Source organism: Prionailurus viverrinus, chromosome A2, assembly GCF_022837055.1.
Source record: "Prionailurus viverrinus isolate Anna chromosome A2, UM_Priviv_1.0, whole genome shotgun sequence".
Taxonomy (NCBI): Eukaryota; Metazoa; Chordata; class Mammalia; order Carnivora; family Felidae; genus Prionailurus; species Prionailurus viverrinus.
The window spans coordinates 118798481-118810847 of NC_062562.1; the positions used below are offsets into that span (position 1 = coordinate 118798481).

The 12367-nt window shown below is 43.1% G+C and overlaps 1 long non-coding RNA gene across 4 annotated transcripts; it reads left to right on the plus strand.

The window, feature by feature from the left end:
• The first annotated feature begins 836 nt into the window (after positions 1-836).
• On the plus strand, positions 837-8576 carry LOC125160625 (uncharacterized). Of its 4 annotated transcripts, none has more exons than XR_007150315.1 (3): positions 837-1134; positions 5031-5192; positions 7971-8576. It is a non-coding gene; the product is annotated as an uncharacterized LOC125160625 (long non-coding RNA). The 4 variants fall into 4 exon arrangements; XR_007150316.1 differs by lacking the exon at positions 837-1134 and adding an exon at positions 1385-1697; XR_007150318.1 differs by lacking the exon at positions 837-1134 and adding an exon at positions 2536-2688.
• The last annotated feature ends 3791 nt before the right edge of the window (positions 8577-12367 follow it).

A 12367-nucleotide genomic window follows, 5' to 3' on the forward strand; every position in this document is an offset into this window, starting at 1 on the left:
TTAGATCGAATAACAACTATTATTAAAGAAGGGCACGAGAATGCCACTGGACCAAAAATGCTCAGAGTCTTGTAACTAGTAGATTGGTAAGTAAGACCTGGGGATCGAACCCACAGCAGAGTGATTATAGTTAACAATGCTGTGTTGTAAACTTTGAAGTTGCTAAGAGACTGGGTGGTAATTGTTCTTGCCATAAAAAAGAAATAATAATTGTGTGACCTGATACAAATGTTAGCTAATGCTACGGTGGTAATCATATTGTAACATATAAATTAGCAAATCAACATGTTGTATACCTTAGTCTTAAACAACGTTCTATAACAATTGTATCTCAATAAGAGGATAAAACAATCTTTAATGAGGAAAAAAAAGGTATTCAGGGGAACACGGGTTTAGAAAGTTTAAAAAATATGACACGAAAAAAAAATACTCCATGGGCAATAAACCCCAATGCCTATAGGACCAGACAGGAAGAGCCAGTCACATGGAAGGATTGGAAGCAACTATCTCTAGCTGGAGAATAGAGGTCAGCTACATTTTTAAATTATATGCTAACAACGTTAAACATGAATAATCAAAAGATGGGTAAAAATATACTTAGACATTATGAAATAACCCTGCAAAACAGATTATAAGGCCTGGTTGAGATCCAGGGGAACAAATCGGGGATTGATTTGCCATTCCTAACTTAGCCTGAATATGAAGTCAAATGGACCTTATAGGATGCTTTCTACACATATAGCAAAGAATGACTCTATGATATCTTATGGATTTCTGATCACTTTATTGGAGAGAGTTTATACATAGAAGCTCATGGGATATATTCCAGTTTGGGGACCATCATGGGAAGAGCATCTTCCCTGTGTTTGGTGCCTTTGCGGATTTGTGGCTGAACAGAAATCTCCCCCATTCCACCGCTCAAACAGCGACCTCAGGACTTTCTGTTCCGAATCCACCAAATGCAAAAGCGACCAGACAACATCGCCTCCGTTCCCCAAGGGCTGCTCGTTCAAGTGGCTGCCCTTGCCAACCCTGCCTGGGCCTCTGCAGGTCTGTCGCAGCTCCCCCTGCAGGTAGAGAGAGGAAAAGGGGGCCAGATTCCGCAGAGAGGAAGAGGGAGGAGCGGCCACCGCCGTGAGTAAATCTTCATTATCATAAAAAAGGGAACCACGGTTTCACTCTCCCCGTTTTTATGATGAAGTAAAAGAAAATGGGAAAGAAGAGCGAGAGAAGAGATTGCTCAGTAAATGGCCTCAAACCCAGCACGTGTTTATTTAAGCGTCTCTGTGCAAACATAACCCTGGGTGTCCGTTAAATCAGCAGGCATGTCAGTTGGCACTTCTGGTTACAGACCATTTTACGGTCATACATCATTCATAGCCGTAAAAGCCATTTGCCCTCTGTCACCCAACCAATCAGGATCCAGCCAAGAGGAAGCGGAGCAGTAGCCTGGCAGTTTTCTCCAGGCTCCTCTGAATTTCCTCAACCTGGTTCAGCAGAATGTCACAGAAAATTAACTCTCCGGGGTTATTAGGGACCCCTTCCCTTCCCCCTCCCCACTAAGAAGCAATGCGTGATTTCAGGCTAATATTTACCCCAATCACAAGCAACACCTTGTGACGTCCGGGGTAAGAGAGCAGCGGGCATTGTACGCAGGCCCGGCACAATACCCGTCGCCTTGAACCACTCGAGTGAAGGTACGTGGCTGGGGCACGGCTCGCCATGCCTCTGCAGTTCACTCCTAATGCTCACTTTGAGCAGATTTGAAATTGATGTCAGTGTCTAAGCCACCCAGTGGGTAACCTTGATCCGCCCTTGCTTCCCTCTTGCGAGTTCACATTTTTTCACTCCTCGCCTCCTCACTTCTGTTATCGACACAGAGATGCCTGCCAAAGCCTTATGACCGCCTCGGGCCTCGCAAACCATGCATCTTTCGGTTCTTCCCAAATGCCCGCCCCTCTGGGTTGGTACTTCGCTTAAAATGCCTCCCCACGTCTAAAGGGTCCTCCCTTTGTATTTATTACTTCTTCACTCTTTCTTGGTGCACACCTTCATTTAAGAATGAGCCTCAACGGTCGCCACCACCGCAGTGGGCACCTGGACAGTCCCATCTGGTCGCCCCACTCCATCTCTGCCCGGGTATCCCGCGTGGCTTCTGGCCTCTCCAGTCGTAACAGGCTAGGATCAATTTTCCAGTGGCAGCTTGGAAATAATAGCGCAAAATGTATATTAATACAGAAATATATTGTGAAACTGTCCTTAAACAAACAAATGAGCCACTTTAAAATATTACTGCTATAAATGACCATGACAGTCGCACAGCACATATAATAAAAATAACTGCTGAGGAGAAGCTGCTGAATTACTATAGTAATAAACCAGATGTGATTATTATCATTTAACACGGTCATTGAATACCATGAATCCCTGAAGCCATTAAAATATTTATGATTAAACATTTGCTATTCCTTATAACAGAACGTATAGTTGGGTACTAAAAAACTGTTAAAGTATTATTTCAGCTAATATATTTCAGTTCTATAATGGAGGTCAACCAACATTGCCTGAATTCTTTAAAAGAGGGATGAGCAGGTGCCTCTCCGTATCTGGACATATTTCAGGATGTCTATGCTGGTATTATATACTCTCAGGGTCCTGGGGAGGGTGTATCAACTCCATGCTACTAAGGTAAAAAAATATGTTCCTATTCTTTATACTCATGAACAGATGTGGGCTTGGGGGCTGTTCTGGTCATTCTTCTAGCAAGAAAGCAGATGGAGCAGATGCTTTCAAAGTCCCCTGCTCATATCCCCATGGCATTTGTCTTGAACATTCCCCAGCAAGTGTATCTCCACCAAAGGGTGTCCATTCGGCCAGCCAGAGCCTGCAGTGCCAGGGCATTAACCCCTCCCCGGGAGCAAAGGTTGGCCCTGGCGGATAGGGTTGGAGAATAAATATCTCGGCCAGATTTATGGACGTCCCTCTTTTTCAAACTCTGTCCTTTGGCTGTGCTCTTGACCCTCGTTGACCTCCTGATGATTGTTTTCAGTTATAATTTTAGTTCGGTTATATACAAATTGGGTTTGTTGGGCTGAACAGAAATGTTACAAGCGGTGTCTTCTCAAATTTAACTAGAGACACTTCTGCCCCACAAGGCCAGTCTTCCAGAGTGTTTGCTGCTCCCCTCCCTTCCCGTTTCTCGGCAGTTCCAGCTTCATCAGAGGATGAGGGTTGTTGCCAGGAAGGGAACTCATCCATCCACGGCACGTCCTGGTGATGGCCCAGGAGTGGAGAGCTCCATGCTGGAAGAGCTGAATGAGAATTCTTCGTCACTATCGCTCGAGGCTGACCTGAGTGTTTTAATTATTCATGCTACCAGAATTGGCTATTTCTTGTTAAATGGCTACCAACAGCAATCACCTTTCCTTATATCTTTAGAGACAAATATTTTCCAAGAAATAAGATGCTTGAGTTGTCTGAACCCTGCCAATGGACAATGTGGTAAGAGACAAAAATGTGGGATTTTTGGAAAGAGGTCTGTTCCTTACCTGGTGTGTGCATATATATATATATATATATACACACACACATATATATATATATACATATATATATATATATACGTGCATATATATATATGTGCACGTATATATATACGGGCATGTATATATATGCACACACACACATATATGTATGTATATATATATATATATGGCACATTATATAATTCTTTCACACTTTCTAGCTTGCTAGCAGCTTAATTTTCTCATATGTGAAAGGACCATAGCAACCATATAAATTGGTAAAATGTATATAAAGCATTTATATACAGTACCATGTGAGTAATAGGTAATTAATAAACATTAACTTATTAAATGATGAATGAATGGTGAATTTACCTACTATGAAGCTCTTCCACAGCATCACGGTGACAGCTCAGTTCTTGGCAGAGATATTACCTATTGGGAACCCATTTGATTCCCAGCATGTCTCTCTCTAGCTTCCCATCATATGGTTTGGGCAGTGCTATATATCTCTGTCATGTGGGTTCCATATTTGTCCTTATACTCCCAAGTTATATTTGTATAGGTCCATCCCGTTCTTGCTGTGGTTTCACATTTGTAGGTTTAATAACCTGGGCAGCTGTCTGATGTATGTACAGGAAAACTCACAAAACCTCAGAGTGGAATAAAAAACATTTTCGAAGACCCCTGCTGGCTCAGTCAACCCTAATGAGCTATTAGATCATTAGAGACTCTTTGCCATCAATTAGTCATTAGATCAGCAACCATTCATTGATGACAGGGCTCTCCTACTTAAAGGGATAGTGCTGTTAGAATGCAAAGGAACCACTGCGGGTGTCTCTGAAACTCTCAAAAAAAAAAAAAAAAAAAAAGTAGCACCATGTGGTCGTTTCAAGTCTCAGTTACTCCAGAACCTAAAACGAGGCTCATTGAGTATGGCTGCTTAAATTTTTCAGGTCACCTTGACTTAGTAAAGATGTCCAATGAAAGAAGAATAAAGGCTTATTATAGTTTATATGTAGCCATGTAGCCCAGGGAGGGTAGAATAGGCTTAAAGGCTCTTGTCCATGTGTTGTGGGAGTATCGTTGACTTGCTCATCATTTCTGTGACTTTCTAGGGCCTCATGTTCTTGGGGGTCTTTTCCTCCAATACCTTGTTCCTGCTGACCTCTGGACCTGTCTTGGACCTCAAGGCTGCTCTCTTCTCTGGCCTGTGGCCACCAAGACACCTGAAGGCCTGCAATTAGTACTCATATCATGCACTCATAAGGACCTATGGTGACAATTCCACGTGTGTGCATGTGTGTGCTCGCAAATGTTGCCTGGTAATCCAGCCTGGCAGATAAGTAACTGCTAACTAAGAATTGATGTTGGACATCATTTCGGGTAATAGTCGCTCCTCGTAACCGCACCAGGGTAGATGTCTTTGCCAGCTTTCCTCCTAAACATCTCCCGTCGGCTCTTCTTTCTCCCTCAACATACTCTTTCTCTCTCTCTAATTCTCAGGCTGCTCCCAGAACCTCAAAATCCCTCCAGTGTTACTAGGCAGAACCATTCACCACTGTCTGGGACCCAATCTGAAGGCAGTCGATTGGCCCATATAAGTATTTGCTAAAATGAAGACGGTTCTCTCCTCTAAGATGAGTTCTGCCGCAGCTCAACTAACAGGTGACTTTCCCCAAATATTTGTGTGTTTTTTTTTTAAATTTTTAATGTTTATTTTTGAGAGAGAGAGAGAGAGGGAGAGCATGAGCGGGGGAGGGGCAGAGAGACAGGGAGACACAGAATCCGAAGCAGGCTCCAGGCTCTGAGCTTTCAGCACAGAGCCTGCCGTGGGGCTCAAACTCACGAACTGGAAGATCATGACCTGAGCTGAAGTCGGACACTCAACCGACTGAACCACCCAGGCGCCCCTTTCCCCAAATATTTGTAACATTTGTGTAAGTAATCAAAGATCATGTGCACCAGCGCTTGACATGTTTTCAGGAATTGCGTTGGAGAACTCCACTACCCACACTGCACCCACCATGACATAGCACTTCCTGGAATGAACCAGGATCTCTTGGGGGCGGGTCTTGTCTGATGGTAGCTGAAGCCAAAGTTTGTCTCTGTTGGAATGCATTCCTGAAATTATAATGAGCAAATATGATTCCCAGTGAATAAATATGCACTTAAAAATGCTTCCTGGCTATCTTTAAGTGAAAGTAAATGGTATTACCTTTTAAACTAGTAAGAACACTTTGGAGGAGCATTCTTCCAGGGCACCTAGGTGGCTCAGTAGGTAGGGCATTCGACTTCGGCTCAGGTCATACTCTCAGTTTGTGGGTTCAAGCCCCGTGGTAGACTCTGTGCTAACAGCTCAGAGCTTGGAGCCTGCTCTGGATTCTGTGTCTTCTTCTCTCTATGCCCCTCCCCCACTCATGCACCTGCGAGCTCTCTCTCTCTCTCTGAAAAATAAACAAAAATTTAAAAAAAAACAATGAATGAAAGGAGGAGCATTCTTTGGCTGGGAATATCCAAGACTCAATGGGGAGGCTGAGGGCCCTTTTGAAGTGAGCGGAACTGAGTCGTCAAATCCTTTCTCCAATGACAGAAGCTGATGTTGGATAAAGGCTCAATTACTAGTCATGTTTACTTCAGAAAGCCTGTTAATTTTAGTTCATTTATCTTCAAATTTACTTTAATGCTCTATAGACCACATTGTTGTTTAGTTCTTTCTGTAAAAGAAGAACTAGAACTACAGAGTAAAGCTTGTGTTATTTATTTATTTATTCATTCATTCACTCATGAATGTTTATTTTTGAGACAGAGAGAGAGAGAGTGAGAGAGTGCAAGCAGGGGAGGGTCAGGGAGAGGGAGACAGAGGATCCAAAGGAGGCTCCGTGCCAACAGCAGAGAGCCCAATGTGGGGCCCGAAGTCATGAACCATGAGATCATGACCTGAGCCAAAGTCCGACGCTCAACTGACTAAGCCACCCGGGTGCCCCAAAGCTTGTGTCTTTTTAAAGGTGAAATGGTTCTCTGATATTCATTTTTGGGGGAATCCTGGGATGATACCAAGTAATAATGACATTAATCACTTTCTGATTTTTTTTAACCAAATTTTTACTTTATGTGGGGAGCCATGCAGAGCCCTATTGGACATTATCTCACTTTTTCTCATAGCTCCCCCATGAGGCAGGGTGTGTATTACATCCTATTTTATACTGGAGGAAACTGATCTCATTTCACCTACATCTTACTTTTTCCAGAGGCTTCCCTAGCTTCCCCATTACCATGCTTGTCACATTTTACTATAAATGTTTGTCTGTCTCTTGGCCCCAACAGATCAGCGTTGGCAAGAATCACATCTGTGTTGTTACCTAATTCAGTGTGCCTAATTCAGTGCCTTGCATATGTTAGGTGCCTAATAAGTATTTGCCTACTGGCTGGCTGGAACAATGAATCAGCCTAGAGAGGAAGAGTAACTCACTCAAGGCCATTGGTAGAAAGTGGAACCAAGACTCAGATCCATGGCCCCTGGACCGTGGAGCCCAAGCTCTTAAATGTCATGTAGCAATTTCCTCCATCCCATGCCCAACCCCAACACAAAAACAACATGTTGATTTGAACAATAATATCTTTCTTGATGCCAAGGCACACACTTTTAGTCTTTGTGGAAACGTGAGCTCGTTAGCAAAGCATCTTTTGTCACTGGGGAAAGGCACAATTCGTCCCTGAGTTTACCCCCTGCATGGTGTGCTGTGAAAGAGCCCCTCATCCTTGGTGTGCCCAGAGGCACCCTAGCCGAACCTTCTCCAGATCACGGTCAAAGCTCTGAAATCTGTTTAAGACTCCAAAGTCTGGCCTTGGGAAAGTCTTAATGGTCCAAATACAAAGGGGTGGAGTGGGGTGAGATGATGCAGAATTGAGGGTGGTGGGGGTTGTGCAGAATTTCTTTTCTTAAATGAAAAGCCCAAATAAAATAAATAAATGAAAACATAAATCACAGTGTCTTCTCCGGGCTCCTGGCTGGAGGAAAACAAATTAGAAAGGGCTTGAATGAAAGGAGTATTGAAGAAGCTTGACTTGAATTAAGTGGTTATATATTTTAAAAGCACTTTTGTTGGGTCCTGTAAAAATAGCAAATAAAAAGGTAGTAATATCCCCTGACTCTGTGAGGCAAATACCAGTAATAAAGTAAAGTAAGCTTGGGTATGTGTATATGTGTGTGTATGTGGGTGGGGTGGGGGGGGGCTGCAGAATTTAAGAGTATAAACTTGAGTAGAAGGGAAAAAAGTAAAGCATTTGGGTTAGAAACACTTTCATTTACCCTTAATAATTAATGACGAGGTGCTATGGTTTCACATAGATACCGTGTGTCTTTCTAACGCCATTCACTTTCCTCTTAAAATGGCCCTAAATGAAATTTAAAGACATAACTGGATTTTTTTTTTTCTTTGACAGGCAACCTACAAGAGTTATTTCAGGGCTATCGAATGGTTATAATTTAGGATCCATTTTACAATCCCTCCATACCTAGGCGGAGACGACTTTCACAATGAAAACTGTAGCAAGCACCAACCACAGCCAACCTGCAGTTCCTTTCTGACCCGCCGTGTCGTTATTAATTGAAAAGTTAACATCAACTGGACAGCATAGATACTTTTACAAATCTATAGAGGCTTGAGCCGCGAGTCGCACACAAACGGTCATGGAGGAAAATAACACAGAAGAAGTTGCCAGGAAAGAGCTAAATGAACTTTCTCCTTGTTAAGAAATGTTTAGGTCCTTTTGTTTGTAAATGGCAGGTGGGTGGTACAATTCCAGTGTAATTTCAGAAAGCCATCTTCTGAATGTAATAAACATGTCTGCAATAATAGGATTCAGAAAATCGCAAAATGCATTCCAGAAACCCTTTGATTGTGCATACAGAACAGAGGATTTAGCTATAATTGGCTATAACACAGTTATGGACGGCAAATGACACACGCCGGAGCTGGGTGATGTAGCAGCTCTGATTAGCGACGGTAAGGTTCAGCTGAACATCGCGAATAAAACAGCAAGTGCATGGTGACACAGCACCTGCCCTCCCTCCCTTCCTCTCACCCACCTTCCCTCCCTCCCTTCTTCCCTCTCTTCCCGCCTCACTCCCTTCCTTCCTCACTTTCTCCCTTTCTGTTCAATTGAAGCCTCATAACTTAGACTAGAGAACTTAGTTTGTTATTACCCAACGAATCACATGTCAGCCAAGCCTTCCTTTTCTTCAGAGAGTCACAGTTGTGTGGAAAGGGGAAGTAGGAGCCCATGGGGAATTGACTTTTTGGAGAACTGGATGCAATTTGAATCAAGAATTATAATAGGAAATAAACCATTACAATAAACAAGGAAACATGTACACAATTACTTTCACGGCGTAATTTTATTCACTCTCGTTGAGAAAATAAAGAGATAATACTGACCGTAGCACCTGGGTATTTAATGCAAACTGTAAAATCTATTATATTAAACAAAGTCAAAAGCAATGTGAAAGATCTTGAATCTATTCAAGGCATGCACCTCATTACAGACTTAGCAAATTAAAACACAAATAGGATTAGAAAAGAATAATGTAACAATCTCCCACCACGGTCCCTAGAGCATTAAGTCATAAATTGGGTTTGCATTAAATTGTGCCTGCAGTATTGAATTCAGGGAAAGAGCTGTAGGCTGGAGATAAACCATGCTGGGCTACTCACCAACTTTGGCAAAGCTATGTGTTTTCTGAGACGTGTAGTAAATTTGTTAGACTATAGCAGGTCTACAAAAAATGAGCACTTCATATCTTAATTAAAAAAACGGCAATGTCACGCCATATGTGGCTTGCAGAGATGTAAATGCAGACAAAAATCCACACGTGAAACAGAGCTCTGTTACCCAGGTAAGTTTAAAGCCATTTCACTAAATGCACTGCTTAATACTAGAGACAGGGTTCGTGCGTTTTAACTCTCAACACCGAGTTTTTGATCAATGTTGTTTTGTTTTAATTTTTGTTTGCAAAGGAAGGAAGAAGTGGAGAAAGCGAACCATCCTCTTTAGAGAACACATGCGGGCTTGTAGACTATTCAAAGGAGTACTCTCTTTCCATGTGACGATTAGACCTTAACTATTCTGGCTGATCTATAGAAAAATACATGTGATTTATTTTGAAAAAGCAAGTGAATGTACTTAAATTAATTTTTAAATGATGCAGGTTTTTGAAAGACACTGTCCACTACAAAGCTTGTTCCTTCCGTTAGGGGTTTTACTCTCTTTGATCTGCGTCCTAATCCTTTGTATGAGGGAGACTAATCAGGAAAAGAGGAAACTGTTCAGCTTAGTGTATGGCCTCATGTGAATTCCCATCCGTTGGCTCTTTGCAAACGGGCAGGCCAAATGCAAAAAGCCGATGGTTGGTCCTGTTTCCTCAGGGCCACTCTCAGGTACAGGACTCTATTTTATTTTCTCTGACTTCCTAAGGCTGCTATGAGAATTCCAGAAAATAGGGAGTGTGACTTCCCGTGCTCAGTGGTGTGCGGGAACTTTTCCGTACTTGAGAGGATTGTTTCTAGACCTTCCTGTTAGGGGAAGTCCACGTATCTCCTGGACAATTCCTTTTCCCTTCCTTGTCTCTGGGCTCGCATACTCCCTTCCAGGAGTGCTCTGACCTCCAGCTGCTCTGACCTCCAGGCGAAGGGTTTCTACATCACACTTAGTAGCAGACAGTCTGTTTCAACTGGCATTGTATAGTTTTAAAAGCTTATTTGAAAGTCTAAATGGCTCCCATTTTGGCTTTAGTAAGACAAATATGGGCAAAAACACGCAGTGCCCCTTAAGTATGATGGATACTCAGGACCCGCTGAAGTTTCCCGTAGCCAAAGTCTGGCTCATCATCAGGGCAATTTTTCTGCTGCGTTATTTATGTGGTGGTTTTTCTTCTAATTATGGCTCATGATGGCTGTTAGTGTTGAGCAGTAAGAGAGCTAACTGCATTGTACTGCCATTTAACTCCGGCCCATAAAACGGGTGATAAAGCTGAGGGCTTAAAACCAAAACAAAACCCCCCAAAACGTAACTTTCTGTGACAAGCTCACATCCGCTTCTGCCATCCCGAGGCTGGAAACCTTCACGGAGGAAGCACACGGAGGTGGGTGACTTCTGAGGCCTGGGAACCTCACGTTTCACTCAGGCTTCACCCTTAAGTAATCCTTTATTGTAGACAAAACAACCCCCGACCTCGGATATAATTAACACATGCCAGGTTTAATCAGAACCAGTGCGCTTGTTGTTTGGAAACTAATGAAAGCAAATAGATGTTACTTAACACCATAAATAATGAAAGGTCCTTCGTTGTTCTCAATTTTGATTACTATTTTTTGATGGTAAGACACATGCTACTTGGTGCGTGCATAAACAAAGAAGATAAATGGCCGGGATGAGAATGAGTTGTCCATAATCTGATTAAAGCGATAGGGCTGGCTCCTAGGCCAATCGCACAGGGCTTAATGATTGGGTTGTTGTTCTTAATATGTCTCGTGTTCACTCTTAAAGAAATCAAGAAAAATGTTAAGAGGTTGCTGATATTTTACCGGTGGCGTTGGGTTGTCTGTCGGAGATTCTGACAGGAAAAGAACATTCTCTGTGCCTGGAACACAATGTCCAGCCCCGTATACTAATTTGCTCAAATGATATTAGGAAGCCATTCAAGACCTAAATCTGCCCCAATTCACTCACTGTGCTGGCACACACAGCCATCGGGGATAAGGCAAGGACAGGCTTGGTTTTACGGAGGCTACGAGGCAATAACACAGCTGCAAAACGCCACTAACCTTCTGTGTGGTTATTTCCTTTTTCTTCTGGACAGAACACTTCTGGATTTCAGTAAAATGTCTACTAGTGTTTGCAAGGGAAGTGCATTATTTAAAAGCTTGTGGCTACTCCAGCCTCTTGGGATATTAGGGAGCAAACGTACAGTGATGGTTGAGTTCTGTAAGAGCCCACGTTGGTGGAGCTTGAACTCAACAACCTTGAGATCAAGACCTTAGCTGACATCAAGAGTCGAATGCTTGGGGCGCCTGGATGGCTCAGTCGGTTAAACATCTGACTCTTGATTTCGGCTCAGGTCATGATCTCACAGTTACGAGACGGAGCTTCATGCCCAGCGCGGAGCCTGCTTAGGATTCTCTCTCTGCCCCTCCCCCATGAGTACTCGCTCTCTCTCTCTCTCTCTCTCTCTCAAAAAAAGGTAAATTTAAAAAAAAGAGCCCAATGCTTAACCAACTGAGCCACCCAGGCACCCCCGTTTTAAGATTGCCCTAATGCCATTCAGCCATTAAGTTCTTTGTTGCCTTTGAAACTCCAAACTGGACAACTGGATTTCGAATGAACAGGAATTGGGATATTCTGCCTATTTTATTTTATTTTTTTTAATTTTTTTTTCAACGTTTTTTTAAATTTATTTTTGGGACAGAGAGAGACAGAGCATGAACGGGGGAGGGGCAGACAGAGAGGGAGACACAGAATCGGAAACAGACTCCAGGCTCTGAGCCATCAGCCCAGAGCCTGACGCGGGGCTCGAACTCCCAGACCGCGAGATCGTGACCTGGCTGAAGTCGGACGCTTAACCGACTGCGCCACCCAGGTGCCCCTATTCTGCCTATTTTAAACCAGCAACGCAAATGAGTCTGAATATTCTAATTTCAATTCATCAAATATATGTTGAGAGCCCACGGGGCACTGGTGTCCTCTTTTACAGACGAGAAAGCTCAGGCTCAGAGAGGTTAAACAACTCCCCCAAGACCCCTAGCTGCGTGGTCAAGTTAGTAGGTTGGTCTCAGCTTTGAACA